Source organism: Bos javanicus, chromosome 9 (assembly GCF_032452875.1).
Source record: "Bos javanicus breed banteng chromosome 9, ARS-OSU_banteng_1.0, whole genome shotgun sequence".
Classification (NCBI taxonomy): Eukaryota; Metazoa; Chordata; class Mammalia; order Artiodactyla; family Bovidae; genus Bos; species Bos javanicus.
In genome coordinates this window covers 26,290,999-26,306,465 of record NC_083876.1, presented here as the reverse complement: position 1 = coordinate 26,306,465, position 15,467 = coordinate 26,290,999, and positions in this window count along the sequence as shown.

Sequence of the window (15,467 nt, the reverse complement as noted above, 5' to 3'; positions counted from 1 at the left end):
CAATAGAAATACATTTGTGTGAATGTTCCTTCTGGAAAAGCAGGTCAGACAACTTAGTCCATAAAATTACAATAATTTATTCAATATTTTGTTTGCTAAAGAACTTAAGAAGGAATTTTTAAGGCCAAATATGTGGCTAAACACTCTCCCTGTTCCAGAACTCTTTGTAATCATGTTTGATCCCACAGCTTTAGTGAAACTATTTCTTCTGGCCAAGTCACTGTTAATTACTCTGTTAAAATTCTAGCTTCCTTTATATGCTACCTCCCCACTCTCAACTTTTCTCTCTAAAAGGTGACTTTTCTTCTATTTTACTTCTTACCTCTCCTACTTTACCTCCACAGAGTTCCTCACTAGGATTCTCTGTTCTTTTCCCTCTGCATTCAACTGTTTATGAGAGTTTTGCCCCATGGCTTCATCTCTGTCTTGATAATCCCAATCTGAATGCCCTGTTCCCTACTGCAGAGTAGTTCCATATGTCCAGCTAGAGGGCATCTCTCCTTGCATGGACCACCATCAAATAATCACCATGCATTCACTACTGAGGGGGCAATACAGGCATACCTCAAGACAACTGAATATTTCCAATTCAGTTCCAGACCACTACAATAAAGCAGTATCACAATAAAGTGAATCTACTAATTTTTTGGCTTCTCAGTACATTTAAAATTATGTGTATTAGACTATACTGTAATCTATAATGTGCAGTGGCATTATGTCTTAAAAAAAAGTGCCTAAATTTAAAAATACTGTATTGCTAAAACATTTCTAACCATTATTTCAGTGTTTAGTGAGTCATAATCTTTTTTCTGTGAAAGTAAATATTAATAAAATCCAAGAATAACTTCAAATCAAGTCAGAGAGGGCAGGAAAAATAGGAGGACTCTTTGTGTTGTTAAAAACACTATTACTCCAACTCATTAAACTTTTCCTTTCCTGAAACCAGAACAGGATACTATTGATAAAAAATAAAATGCAATGTAATACAATTTAAAAATTTCTAGGAAATATACATTTAGAGGACAAAAATACATATAAAGTCAGTAGCAGCATCATGGTGAATGTCAGTCTGATTCCTAAAAATGCTTCATGAAAAAGACTGTTCATCCTGTGACTGCTCAGGCTTTGGAGATATGTTGTGAGCCTGTGCCATCTGTTTAGTAGATCATTTACTGCCTTCTGGTTCAAGCTAATTGTAAGATCATTTAGTAATAGCTGGAAATTTTCTTTTTCCTGAGAGTGGTCAAAGGAGCTGCACAGATGCAATTACTAACATTTATGTTTTTTAAAAAAGAATATATTCCATGCTTTCATGTCTAAATTCCTGTAGATAGCCAAATGCAGCAAGAATACATTTGTTATTGGGCAATGCCTTTCAGGGGCTCTGCGCTTTCTTTTCTTAGGGGTCTCTTTCTGACCACATTTCTCCCAGAGCTCATGTTCTCAAGTTTTCTTAAATTTCTGGATTAAAGCTAAATTTCTGTACAAAGCAATTAAGCCTAGTGTCTTAGTCCATTAAGACTATTATAGCAGAATATCATAGATTATAAACAATGGAAATTGTTTCTCACATTTCTGGAGAAGGAGAAGTCCAAGACCAAGACACTAGCAGATTCTGTGTCTGGTGAGAACCTGCTGCCTGGCTCTTACAGATGGCTGCCTTCTCACTATAACAGGTGGTGGAAGGTGCCAGGCAGCTCTCTAGAGTCTCTTTCATGAGGGTACTAATCCCATTCATGAGGGCTCCTGGAGGCCACACCTCCAAATCCCACCACACTAGGAGAATAGATTTCAGCATAGGAATTTGGGGAGGCATAAACAGTCAGTGTATAACACCTTATTTGTAGTTTCCCTTTTATAAAGCATTCATTCTGTTTTTACCTGTACATTATTAAGGAGTTTGTTGATGATTAAAAAAAAATACCATTAGAATTAACTTCAAGTTTCTGTAGCTTAATATTGAGTTTTCCTCAAGTGCTCAAGTAGATGCCTGGGATACAAGGAGACTTTCCAAACTACCTTTAAGTAAACTCAAGAATTTTAAATAAATTGAACTTTTAGTCATTCCCACAATATAATTCCTGGTTATGATTTTTTCTAAATTTTATTATTAAGATTTTCAAATATACAGAAAATTTGAAAGAATATTATAGTGAACACTCACATACCCACCACCTGGATTCCACCATTAATATTTTACTGTGCTTGTTTTATCACAAAACTGTAATTTTCAATGTAAGGTCTTTGACATATTTTGTTAAATTTACTGCCACGTATTTTATGTTGAGACTATTTTAAATTATTTTTTTAAATGTTTTAAATTTCATTTTCTAATTTCTGCTAATACAGAAAAATACAACAACATTTTATATAGTAACTGTATTCGATGGCATTGCTTCGTAAGTTCATTACCTCTAAAATCTTTTTTCAGATTTTGTAGAATTTTCTTTGTAAACAATTGTGTCATGTGTGAATAAAGGCAAACTGACTTCTTCTATCCCCCCACTATCCCTTCTTTTCTTCTTGAACTAGCTAGGACTTCCAATATAATGAGTAGAAATGGTAAAGGTGGATACTCTTGCCTTACAAGGCATTTTAACACTAAAAATGAAAAAGAGCTCAGAATAAAAATTATTTCCCAGAAAGCAGTGTCATATTTTTTGCCTTAAATATTCAAATGCAGAAAAATATTTTATACTTAAATTACATAATACCTCACATTTTTTGATGCTCTTAATTTCATCATTAGTATAGATTTTGTTCTAGCATAATTTCCTTTCAGCCTAAAGAAATTTCTTTACCACTGCTTATAGTACGGGAAGGTTTGCTGGTAAGTATTTCCGTTTTTCTTTTATCTGAAATGTCTTTATTTCACCTTTATTCCCAAAGGATCTTTTCATTGGCAATACAATTCTGGGTTGACAGTTTTATTGTTGTTATTGTTGTTTTAACACTTTAACAAGGTCCTTCCAGTACCTGCATAGTTTCAGATAAGTCAGTGATCATTTGAAGCCATGTTTTTCTGTATGTAAAGTGTCACTTTTCTCTGGTTGCTTGGAATTTTTCCTCTTATAATTGGCTTTCAGCAATTTGACTATGATGAGCAGATGTTCTTATTTACCCTGCTTGAGGAATGTTGAAATATTTAAGTACTAAATCAGGGACATTTTTGGATACAATTTCCTCAAGTATTTTTTATCCTCGAACCTCTCTTCTTCTGAGACTTGTTACCTATAAATTAGTTTTCTATTGTCTCATGGGTACCTGAGTTTCTTGCTATTTAAAAAATGCTTTCCTTCTTTTTCAGATTAAATAATTTTATTCATTTATCTTCAAGTTTTACTGACTCTTTCCTCTATCATCTCCATTCTGTAATTGTGCCAATAAAATGAATTTTAAAATTTCACATACTGTATTTTTCAGATAGAATTTTCATTTGCTTCTATTTTGTAATTTCCATACTTTTGCAGAGATTTAAAATCATTGTAAGAAGATTTTCCTTTACCTCATTGAGCAGAATTATAATATCCACTTTAATTATCCTTGTCTGCTAATTCCAACATCTGGGTTATTTTATGTTTGCTGTTTGTTGATGTTTTGTGTTCTGAAAATGGGTCACATTTTCCTTGTCATTCAAGTCAAATGATTTTGGATTGTATCCTGGACATTGGAATTGATATGTTGTACAACTCTCAGTTCTCTATATGTCTTCAAATTGTTTATATGTAAAGATATTTGGATTTAGCTATTCCCCTTCATGGATTGAAGGGGCTTGAGTAACTCACTGAAGCTACGAGCCATGCCGCGTAGGGCTACCCAAGACAGATGGGTCATAGTGAAGAGTTCTGACAAAACGTGGTCCACTGGAGGAGGAAAAGGTAAACCACTCCAGTTTTCTTGCCAGGAGAACCCCATGAACAGAATGAAAAAGTAAAGAGATATGATACCGGAAGATAAGCACCCCAGGTCAGAAGGTGACCAGTATGTTACTGGGGAAGAGTAGAGGGCCATTACTAACAGCTCCAGAAAGAATGAACTGGCTGAGTCAAAGTGGAAATGATACTCAGTTGTGGATGTGTCTGGAGGTGAAAGTAAACTCCAGTGCTGTAAAGAACAATATTGTATAGAAACCTGGAAGCAGTGACGGATTTTATTTTCGTGGGCTCCAAAATCACTCCAGACAGTGACTGCAGCCATGAAATTAAAAGACGCTTGGTCCTTGGAAGGAACTTGGTCTTTGGAAAGAAAGCTGTGATAAACCTAGACAGCATATTAAAAAGCAGAAACATCACTTTGCTGACAAAAGCCCACATTTTCAAAGCTATGGCTTTTCCAGTAGTTAAGTATGGATGTGGTGCTCCCCTCATAGTTCAGTTGATAAAGAATCCTCCTGCGATGCAGGAAATCCCGGTTCGATTTCTGGGACGGGAAGATCTGCTGGAGAGGGGATAGGCTACCCACTCCAGTATTCTTGGACTTTCCTTGTGGCTCAGCTGGTAAAGAATCCACCTGCAATGTGGGATACCTGGGTTTGATCCCTGGGTTGGGAAGATTCCCTGGAGAAGGGAAAGGCTACCCACTCCAGTATTCTGGCCCAGAGAATTCCATGGATTGTATAGTCTATGGACTCGCAACAAGTTGGACACAACTGAGCGACTTTCATTTTCATGTATGAATGTGAGAGCTGGACCATGAAGAAGGTTCAGTGCCAAAGAATTGATGCTTTCAAGTTGTGGTGCTAGAGAAGACTCTTGAGAGTTTCTTGGATTGCAAGGAGATAAAATTAGTCAATCTTAAAGGAAATCAACCCTGAATATTCATTGGAAGGACTGATGCTGAAGCTGAAGTTCCAATACTTTGACCACATGATGTGAAGAGCCGACTCATTGGAAAAGACCTGATGTTGGGAAAGATTGAAGGCAAAAGGAGATGGGGGTGGCAGAGATTGAGATAGATAGCATTACTGACTCAAAGGACACGAGTTTGAGCAAACTCCAGGTGATAGGGAAGGACAGGAGCCTGGCATACTGTAGTCCATGGGGTTGCAAAGAGTCAGAAATGACTTAAAGACTGAACAACAAAAATTAATTAATTGCTTGTTGATTTTCTTTGAATAGGGAATTAACTTGGCTGGCTTTAATCTGTAAATATTGTCTCTGGGTACCAGCTTTCATTTCATTTTATCTATTTTATCCTTAGCCAAATGGTTACAGTCTGCCCCATGAATGTGTGTTTCAGGGTCAGCCAGAGAGTTTGGCAGAATTAATATTTAGTGTTTGCAGCTTAGCCTTCTGGCTCTCTCATTATGAGATTCACCTTCACTTTCTAGTAGCTGATGTTGCCCAAACTGTCTTCCATTCACTCACAATTCTGAGTTTCATTCAAACTTTGAGTTTTCTATTTTCTGCCACCCTGTGTAGCACAAACCACAGCGGGTCCTAGGGGTCAAGCTATACAAACAGGAGACTTGTCCCGAGCCAATTCCTTCTTTAGAGGTTGACTCTTCCAGAATCTGCCTGCTTTTACTCACTCTCCAAAGCTTTCAGTAGTTGTTTTTTGGTCTGTGTATTGTTTGTTTTATTTTTGGTTTTGATTCAGAGTTTATAGCTATTATATGAGGAAGGATCATTTCCCTAAGAACTTATATGACTGTAGAAGCATGGATGTGAGAGTTGGACTGTGAAGAAGGCTGAGCACCGAAGAATTGATGCTTTTGAACTGTGGTGTTGGAGAAGACTCTTGAGAGTCCCTTGGACTGCAAGGAGGTCCAACCAGTCCATTCTGAAGGAGATCAGCCCTGGGATTTCTTTGGAAGGAATGATGCTAAAGCTGAAACTCCAGTACTTTGGCCATCTCATGCGAAGAGTTGACTCATTGGAAAAGACTCTGATGCTGGGAGGGATTGGGGGCAGGAGGAGAAGGGTTTGACAGAGGATGAGATGGCTGGATGGCATCACTGATTCGATGGACGGACGTGAGTCTGAGTGAACTCCGGGAGTTGGTGATGGACAGGGAGGCCTGGCGTGCTGCGATTCATGGGGTCGCAAAGAGTCAGACACGACTGAGTGACTGAACTGAACTGAGAAGCATAACTTGAGTGTCAGTTTTTGAAATTTTAAAATCCTACAGAACTATTGAGTCTCTAGGAGAAAAGGTCCAGTAATAGTGTCTAAAAGGTCAAAGAAACTAGGTATTTCCAAAAGTTGTATTTTCTATTGAATTCAATCTATTTATTATTTTCAGCTCTTTAGTTGGTTCAGTGGTCAAGAATCTGCCTGCCAGTGCAGGAGATGCAAAAGACGTGGATTCAATCCTGGGTCTGAAAGATCCCCTGGGAAAAGAAATGGGAACCAATTCCAGTATTCTTGTCTAGGAAATCCCATAGACAGAGGAGCCTGGTGGGCTATAGTCCGTGGGGTCACAAAAGAGTCGGACAGGTGGATGAACCTAGAACCTATTATACAGAGTGAAGTAAGTCAGAAAGAGAAAGAGAAATATTGTATTCTAACACATATATACAGAATCTAGAAAAACGGTACTGAAGAATTTATTTACAGGGCAGCAATGGAGAAACAGACATAGGGAACAGACTTATGGACATGGGGAGAGGGGAGGAGAGGGTGAGATGTATGGAAAGAGTAACATGGAAACTTACATTACCATATGTAAAATAGATAGCCAAGGGGAATTTGCTGTGTGGCTCAGGAAATTCAAACAGGGGCTCTGTGTCAACCTAGAGGGGTGGGATGGGGAGGGAGGTGGGAGGGAGTTTCAAAAGGGAGGGGATATATGTATACCTATGGCTGATTCATGTTGAGGTTTGACAGAAAACAACAAAATTTTATAAAGCAATTATCCTTCAATAAAAACATAATTTTTTTAAAAAAAGCAAAAAAAAAAAAAAAAGAGTCGGACAGGACTTAGCAACTAAACAACAATAAGAGGATCAAAGTCATGACACAATTCCTTTGCAACATTTAATTGTTTTAATTGTTGGTATATTTTTGACTTAGAAGGATGTAATTCTCTCTAGTTTAACCAGTGGAGGCATTTCAGACTTACAGCGCTTAGAGATGGAACAGATTCAAGTATCCAGATAAACCCTCTAATTTTGCAGATGAGAAATTGAAGACCGAATGATTATGTGATTTAAACATTAGCACAAATGGTCATGAGACAAAGTTTCCTGATGTTGTATGTTCAATAAGAGCTATTTGTATCATACCCTAGGGATTTTATTTCTGTGGTATGTCACTACATATTATTAACTGTATGTACTCTATCCTTCTGTTGGCTATCTTTAGGGATGTATTATTTCCTGAGCTGCTAAGAATCAGAGAGGGTTCTTGAGTAGTTGTTATATATAGGATAATACTGGATACATTAAGAATTAAGTTAGATGGTGTTTTAAAAAGCATGTCCTAAAGCTCTCGGTACAAAATAAGTGTCAGTAAGTACCTATTCTTCATCTTCTACCTACTCCTCTTTCCTATTATTAATTGCCCATGCTTTCAGAAGAAAGCATCTGAATTTAAGGAGAGCAAGGGAAAGTGGCACTCCTGTTTGGAATTTTTATTTTATTCCTGTTCTAAAATAATACAAGTCTTCCATAGACACAGTCTTTCTTCTCTCTTCGTCTTGTTTATCCCTACTCTTTCATTGCCTTCACAAGACTACAGGTTCAAAGAGACAGATAAGTAAGCAGGATGAGGTTAGCAGGGTCTCAGGCTGTGATTAGTGAGAAGTGGGTAATTTTTCTCACTCCTTTCTAAGCAAAAGAAATTGAGAGAGAGAAAGAGAGACAGGGCACACTAGTTTCTTGGCATTGTTAAAAATAAAGCCAAAGGCTTCTAGCTCTTAACCTATCTGTAGCTTTGCCTGTTTGGTCATCTCTTAATGAACATTAAAAGACTGATCCAGAGATAAGGAAACTTTGTAAAGTGACTGTAGACATTGTACACTTTGTGGACAACTTTTTGTTTCATGGTGCCTTTTATTTATTTATTTTTTCTATAGCTCCTTAAAAATATAAAAACCATTCTTAGCTCAAAGGCTGTACAAATGAACTGTACTTTGCTGATTTATGTGTATTAGACACTCCTATTGCACAATGTTGGAGAATCAGATGAGATAATGCACATGAAAATATGTTGTAAACCATGCTATAGACCTGTGCTATTATTATTAATGATAATAATTACCTGTTTTCATTTTGAGTGCAGCACAAAGGTCTGAGGGAATTGGACATATGTAAGGGAAGTTTTGATGAAAGGAATGCTAAAGGAATATTTCGAGTCTTACCAGTATGAATTTGACAGGCAACATTATTATCTAGGTATTGCCAGCATAAGATCCTACCACTTACACCACAAGCAAGGCAAGGTAGAGGGAACACCAATACACACATTGTTTACTTAACAATATTTTTCCAAGTCTAACCTTAGCAAAAATAATCTGGCTGCTTTGGAATTAGAGAAAAATGGCATATAATCAACAGTCATATGGGCTTCCCTAGTAGCTCAGCTGGTAAAGAATCCACCTGCAATGCAGGAGACCCTGGTTTGATTCCTGGGTCGGGAAGATCTGCTGGAGAAGGGATAGGCTACCCACTCCAGTATCCTTCGCTTCCCTGGTGGCTCAGCTGGTAAAGTGCTGGTAAAGACCCGGATTCAATCCCTGGGTTGGGAAGATCCCCTGGCAAAGGGAGTTAGACACCACTGAGTGACTTTCACTTGCAATCAACAGTCATAATCCTCTGTAGCCAGGAAGGCAATATACTTTGCCTTTGAAAATTATGTTTTCATAATTTGATTTTAACTTAGATGTTCAGTAAACAATTGAACTAAATTTGAATTTCCAAGCTCCTACTTTTAACTTTTATTTGTCTCCCAAATGAATGTTATATATTAAAACATGAATGATCATATGCTCTGACTTTTCACTGCTCCGTTTTTGTAGACATGAAAAGCTACTTAATTAATCTTAATATTTTATAGGGAAAAAAAAGAAGGTCTTTTGCTGACTCAAGTCTTGTTGGATTCAAGTGTGTTGAGAGTTATTTATCACTGATAACATTTAAATTTACCCTATTTTTATTACTTCATATTCCCTATGAATTTAAAAAGATTATTCTTAAAATAATAGCATAAGTAGTCTCTAGAGCCCAGGACCTGAGGGGTTTTGCAGATTCATGACTCAGCTGGACGGTTGAATGTCAGCAGATCTTGTCTCCCTCTGCCTGCAGAATTTCATCCACAGGCACCATTTTGAGAAGTGCTCACTCAACGCTGGACAGTTTCTTAGGTGTGGGAACGCCTGTCCCATAAAGCAATGTTGGGTTGTAGTTTCACAATATCTCTTAGTCACGCCTAAAGCCAGAAGCAAGAAGTTAAGTAACGAATATCATGCATCACAGAACAAGCGGGATAATCATGTTAAACACACTGACTTATTCTTTAACATAACTATTTGATGTAAAGAGAAAAGTATTGAGTCAGCTGGTGAGGCAGAGATGTAATAACTGTTACATGAAGTTAAAGGAATGGGGGGAAAAGTGCTAGACTTCCTACCAAAACCCACAGACCAAACCATATCAATAGAATCTGATAATAGAATAACAGCATACAAATCAGAAGCACAATCTTAAAAATGTATTTTATGAGTCACAACCTACTCACATTTCTCATAGGCATTACTGATTTCTATGACTAACATTCGGAGAAGGCAATGGTACCCCACTCCAGTACTCCTACCTGGAAAATCCCGTGGATGGAGGAGCCTGGAAGGCTGCAGTCCGTGGGGTCGCTGAGGGTCGGACACAACTGAGCGACTTCACTTTCACGCATTGGAGAAGGAAATGGCAACCCACTCCAGTGTTCTTGCCTGGAGAATCCCAGGGACGGGGGAGCCTGGTGGGCTGCGGTCTATGGGGTCGCACAGAGTCGGACACGACTGAAGCGACTTAGCATGACTAACATTAGAACTTTAAAAAGACATTGAACATAAAAGAAATGTTTTTGTGAAATGTAAAATGAAAAAAATAACTAAACCGGGTTGCCACACACACACACAAAAGAATTAAAATCATATTTATCTAAGAGGAAAAAATCCTTTAGTTTCTTTTTTTTCCTCCTTTTTATCACCTTTTCCACCATGTTACCTCTATTACCATATCCCACAGATTCTGTCTCTAATGGTGGTGGTGGTGTTTAGTCGCTCAGTCACGTCTGACTCTTTGCAGCCCCATGAACTGTAGCCCACCAGGCTCCTCTGCCCTTGGGATTTTCCAGGCAAGATTACTGGAATGGGTTGCCTACCATTTAATGAATGTTTGTTGAACATTTTCTATGTATCAGGTACAGTTATATTCACTGGGACAGAATAGCAGATAAACAAAATATCCCTGTTCTCATGGATCTTAAATTCTAAGGAAAGTGAAAGTGAAGTCACTCAGTCATGTCCAACTCTTTTCGACCCCATGGACTGCAGCACACCAGGCTCCTCCGTCCATGGGATTTTCCAGGCAAGAGTACTGGAGTAGGGTACCATTTCCTTCTCCAGGAGATCTTCCTGACCCAGGGATTGAACCCTGGTCTCCTGCCTTATATGCAGACACTTTACCATCTGAGCCACCAGGGAAGTCCCAATTCTAAGGAGGGGGAAGACAATTAACAAATAAAGAAATATTTATTTCATCTTACTTGATGATCACGATGAGGAAAAACAAACAAAATTTAAGGAGCTGGAGATGATGGGGGATGAGGTATATGATGGCGATATGTTATTGAAGCCGGTTAAGAAAGGCCTCTATGGAAGAGGAACAGTTTAAGCAGAGACCAAAAGGAAGTGAGGGAGGCCATAGGTATGCCAGGGAGCACTTCTGGAAGGGAGAAAATGGATCAAGCTGCTGCTGCTGCTGCTGCTAAGTCACTTCAGTTGTGTCTGACTCTGTGCGACCCCATAGACAGCAGCCCACCAGGCTCCCCCATCCCTGGGATTCTCCAGGCAAGAACACTGGAGTGGGTTGCCATTTCCTTCTCCAGTGCATGAAAGTGAAAAGGGAAAGTGAAGTCGCTCAGTCATGTCTGACTCTTAGCGACCTCATGGACTGCAGCCTACCAGGCTCTTCCATCCATGGGATTTTCCAGGCAAGAGTACTGGAATGGTATGAGCAAGTGCAAAGGGCCAGCGAGAGTCTGTGTGGTAAGTGAGGGGGAGATGAGGATCAGGTGTGAGGAAAAGGGAAACCATATGAAAGGCCTTAAGGAAGACTTCGGATTTTACTCTGGGATACAAGGAACCATTGGTACTCCTTCCCACTTCAGACCACATCGAGTCCCAACATGGCGAAGTAGCACAACAGTAGACTTGGTGGCGGTTTAGATGCTAAGTTGTGTCCGACTCTTGCAACCCCATGGACTGTAACCTGCCAGGCTCCTCTGTCCATGGGATTCTCCAGGCAAGAATACTGGAGTGGGCTGCTGTTTTCTTCTCCAGAGGATCTTCTTGACCCAGGAACTGCACCCGGGTCTCCTGCATTGCAGGCAGATTCTTTACCGACTGAGCTATGAGAGTAGACTACTACCTCATATCTAGCCCTCCACCCTGTCTTCTTCCTCTATTGCATATTTACTTTGCTATGGTATCTATTTTTCTTAAATCCAGAACTTAAACTATTAAATATATACCACTATCAAAAGCAAAACAAAATGCTTGGTCCAATCATTGTGAAGAAAATCAAATCTATATAATCAGAATCTCTGAATAAAACAGACGGTAAAAACAAACCAGGTAACATAGTGTGTGTGTGTGTGTTAGTCATTCAGTCATGTCCAACTCTTTGTGACCCCATGGACTATAGCCCACCTGGCTCCTCTGTCCATGGGGATTCCTCAGGCAAGAAATACTGGAGTGGGTTGCTGTTCCCTTCTCCAGAGGTCTTCCTCATCCAGGGATCCAACCTGGGCCTCCTGCATTGCAAGCAGATTCTTTACCACTGAGTCAGCAGGGAAGCTCAAGTAACATAGCAGAGCTTGGTAATTACCTATTACAAAAGTGTTTAGGATAGGGTTTAGGTCTTGCATGAGAGATAGCACAGTACCTGGGGATTAGCAACTGTGGGGAGCCTTACCTCCTGTCATGAGGTTAACTGTATCCCTCAAACAGATCTGTAAAGTCCTAAGCCGTAGTATTTCAGAATGTTATCTTATGATAGATGTGAACGATGCTCCTACAAACCAAGAAATGCCAAGGATTGCTAGCGAACTCAAAAGGCTAGAAAAGGTGAAGAAGGAGTCTCCCCTACAGATTTCAGAGGGAGCATAGTCCTGCTGACAACTTTATTTCAGACTTCTAGCCACCACAGCTAGGAGACTGTTTTTTTAAGTCTTCCTGTTTGCAGTATTTTGTTACAGCAGCCTTGGGAAACTAACATACCTCCCTTTTCCCTGAAGGAAGAAATTCTCAGAACCCAGAGATGATAGCATTTATGGCTTGCGATAGAGGGGCACAGACATCATAGAGGGGCCTGGCAGATTGAGAGCCAGAAAAATAAACACACCAACCCTCTGATCACCTGCCCGTGCCTTCCCTTGGCTGACCTGCTTCGGCAGCAAAGGGTAATTGAGGCCATTGATGTGTGTCCCTGTGAGTCCGCTTCCAGAGGCAGAGAAAAGGAAAGAGGGGATCTAAAAGGACAAACAGAACTATCAAGTACAAAGTCCTAAACTTATCTTTCCTGCCTCTTCTCCTGCCCTTTCTCCACGCATCCCATAGGACCAGACACCCGGGGCCACGAGCTGCCAACCAAGGTACCACGTGTTTGCTCATCTAGTCTCCCGACAGGAAAATGTACTATCCTCACCACCTTCTCCATTCGTAAAAACCTAATTTGCCTTCTAGGCTCTCCATGAAACTTTCTATGATCCCCCTAGGCAGAAATCCCCCCTGAATTATGGCTCAACACCATCCACAAAAAGATGTCTGCTATTACAACTAAGCACCGGTTCTCTCTATTTAATTGCAAGATTCTTCAGGGCATAACTTGAGTTATATTCACCATTTATACGCCCTATATATTTCACAACAATGTGTACAACATAGGGATTAATGTCTATGGGTTAAATTGAAAATGACAGTTTTAATATTGAAATGAACCTTAGGGTCATCCAGTTAAATCTGCCCATTTTACAGAGTAAAAACTGAAGCCTGGAAATAGACAGTTAGTGGCAAAATTAAGACTAGGATACAGATATTAATTTACCCAGGCTTGTGCTTTTTCTCGGAGAAGGCAATGGCACCCCACTCCAGTACTCTTGCCTGGAAGATCCCATGCATGGAGGAGCCTGGTGGGCTGCAGTCCATGGGGTTGCTAAGAGTCGGACACTACTGAGCAACTTCACTTTCACTTTTCACTTTCATGCATTGGAGGAGGAAATGGCAACCCACTCCAGTGTTCTTGCCTGGAGAATCCCAGGGACGGCGAGGCCTGGTGGGCTGCTGTCTATGGGGTCACACAGAGTCGGACACGACTGAAGCGACTTAGCAGCAGCAGCAGCAGCAGTGCTTTTTCTAGTATATAATTATGGAATAAAGCATCATTCTCATAAAGGTTATAAAAACAACTTCAAAGTCCAATAAAGATAAGAAAAAAAAAGTGAGTGAGTTAGGAATTTGTGAATAAAAAGCTTTTTAAGATACTTGCATACTGAGAAATTTCAAAGAGATATTTGAGAAAATATTTTGAGCTTTATTGATTTCACAGTGTTTGAGAAACAGCTTGTGATATTTAATATCCTCCAAAGGCATCTGGGTGCTCCCATTCCAACTTGGTAGCAAATGTGTTGAGATAAATAGATAAAATTATTTGCCATAATTTAAAAATAAATATAATCGTATCAGCTGAGAAAATTTCAGCATCATTTAATCTTTTGCTAGATTATGTCAAGGAAAATGTCATAACCAATTTCAAGCAGTTCATAAATTAGAAGGGTCAGTTACTTCTCTATATTATCTGAGAAAATCAACTTTCTTGAGTGATAAGAACAAGATAATGCATTTTCTTCTTTTTTTATATTAAACTTGTCATATTCTTGCATTAGTGGGTCCCATACCTTCTTAATGACCTCTTTCTGCTTGGGAAAATAAAGAAAATGAAATCCCATAAAAGTTGATCAATTTCCATTTTGCAGTGACATAGTTCAGTAAGTTCTCAAGACCACCCTCAGATTCAATAATTCCCTAGAAGGACTTTCAGAACTCAGCAAAAATGCCTACTCACAGTTATGGTTTATTACAATGAGCAGACACAAATTCAAATCAGCCACAGGCAATGGTACACAGAGCAGGGTGCAGGAGAGACAGGGCAGCTGGCTCCTTCCAGTGGAGTGTTATGCTGTGCCGTGTGCTCAGCCGCTCAGTCGTGTCCGACTCTTTGCGACCCAGTGAACTGTAGCCTACCAGGCTCCTCGGTCCATGGGATTCTTCAGGCAAGAACATTGGAATGGGTTTCCAGTGTGGACAGTGCTTATTTTTCCCAGCAGTGATGTGTGGCAATGTGCATGGAATATTGCAACCACAGAAGCTCATCAAGCCTTGGTGTCCAGGATTTTCATGGGAAGTCAGTGATACAGACATGGCAGACCACACCAGTGACTCAGTTAGTTCCCTGCCCCTCCAGAGGTCAAGCTGATACCATGTGACCCAAAGACCACCTCCCTCACTGCATACATGATGTTGTTAGCACAGACTGTGTGACATGGTTAAAGGTCCTCATATAACAGAAAGACCCATTTCTGTAGGCAGGCCCTATACTTACCTTCCAGGAGCTGGCAGCAAGGACCAGACCTTTTGTTAAATGAAGTGAAGTTGCTCAGTTGTGTCCAACTCTTTGCAACCCCATGGACTGTAGCCTACCAGGCTCCTCCCTCCATGGGATTCTCCAGGCAAGAGTACTGGAGTGGGTTGCCAGGTTTCCTTCTCCAGGGGATCTTCCCAACCCAGGGATCGAACCTGGGTGTCCCGCATTCCAGGCAGACGCTTTAACGTCTGAGCCACCAGGGAAGTCCGACCTTTTGTTAGGTAAGGTTAATTCTTTATGACATAGGTAGGTTTAAAATACATTTAAAATATAAATCTCTAAGAAGTTAGGATCCTGATCACGTTGCTTCTGCTCTACCTATACCTGTGGTTTCCAACCTAAAGTTCCAAACTTCCTCAGGTCATGGCACCCTTGTGTCTCAGGTATTTTCCATGTTGCCCTTTGCACTTGTGTGCTCAGTCCCTTCAGTCCTGTCTGACTGTAGCCCACCAGGCTCCTCTGTTCATGGGATTCTCCAGGCAAGAATACTGGAGTAGGTTGCCATGCCCTCTTCTGGGGGATCTTCCTGACTCAGGGATCGAACTCCAGTCTCCTGTGGCTCCTGCACTGCGGGTGGATTCCTTACTGCTGAGTCACCGGGGAAGCCCCG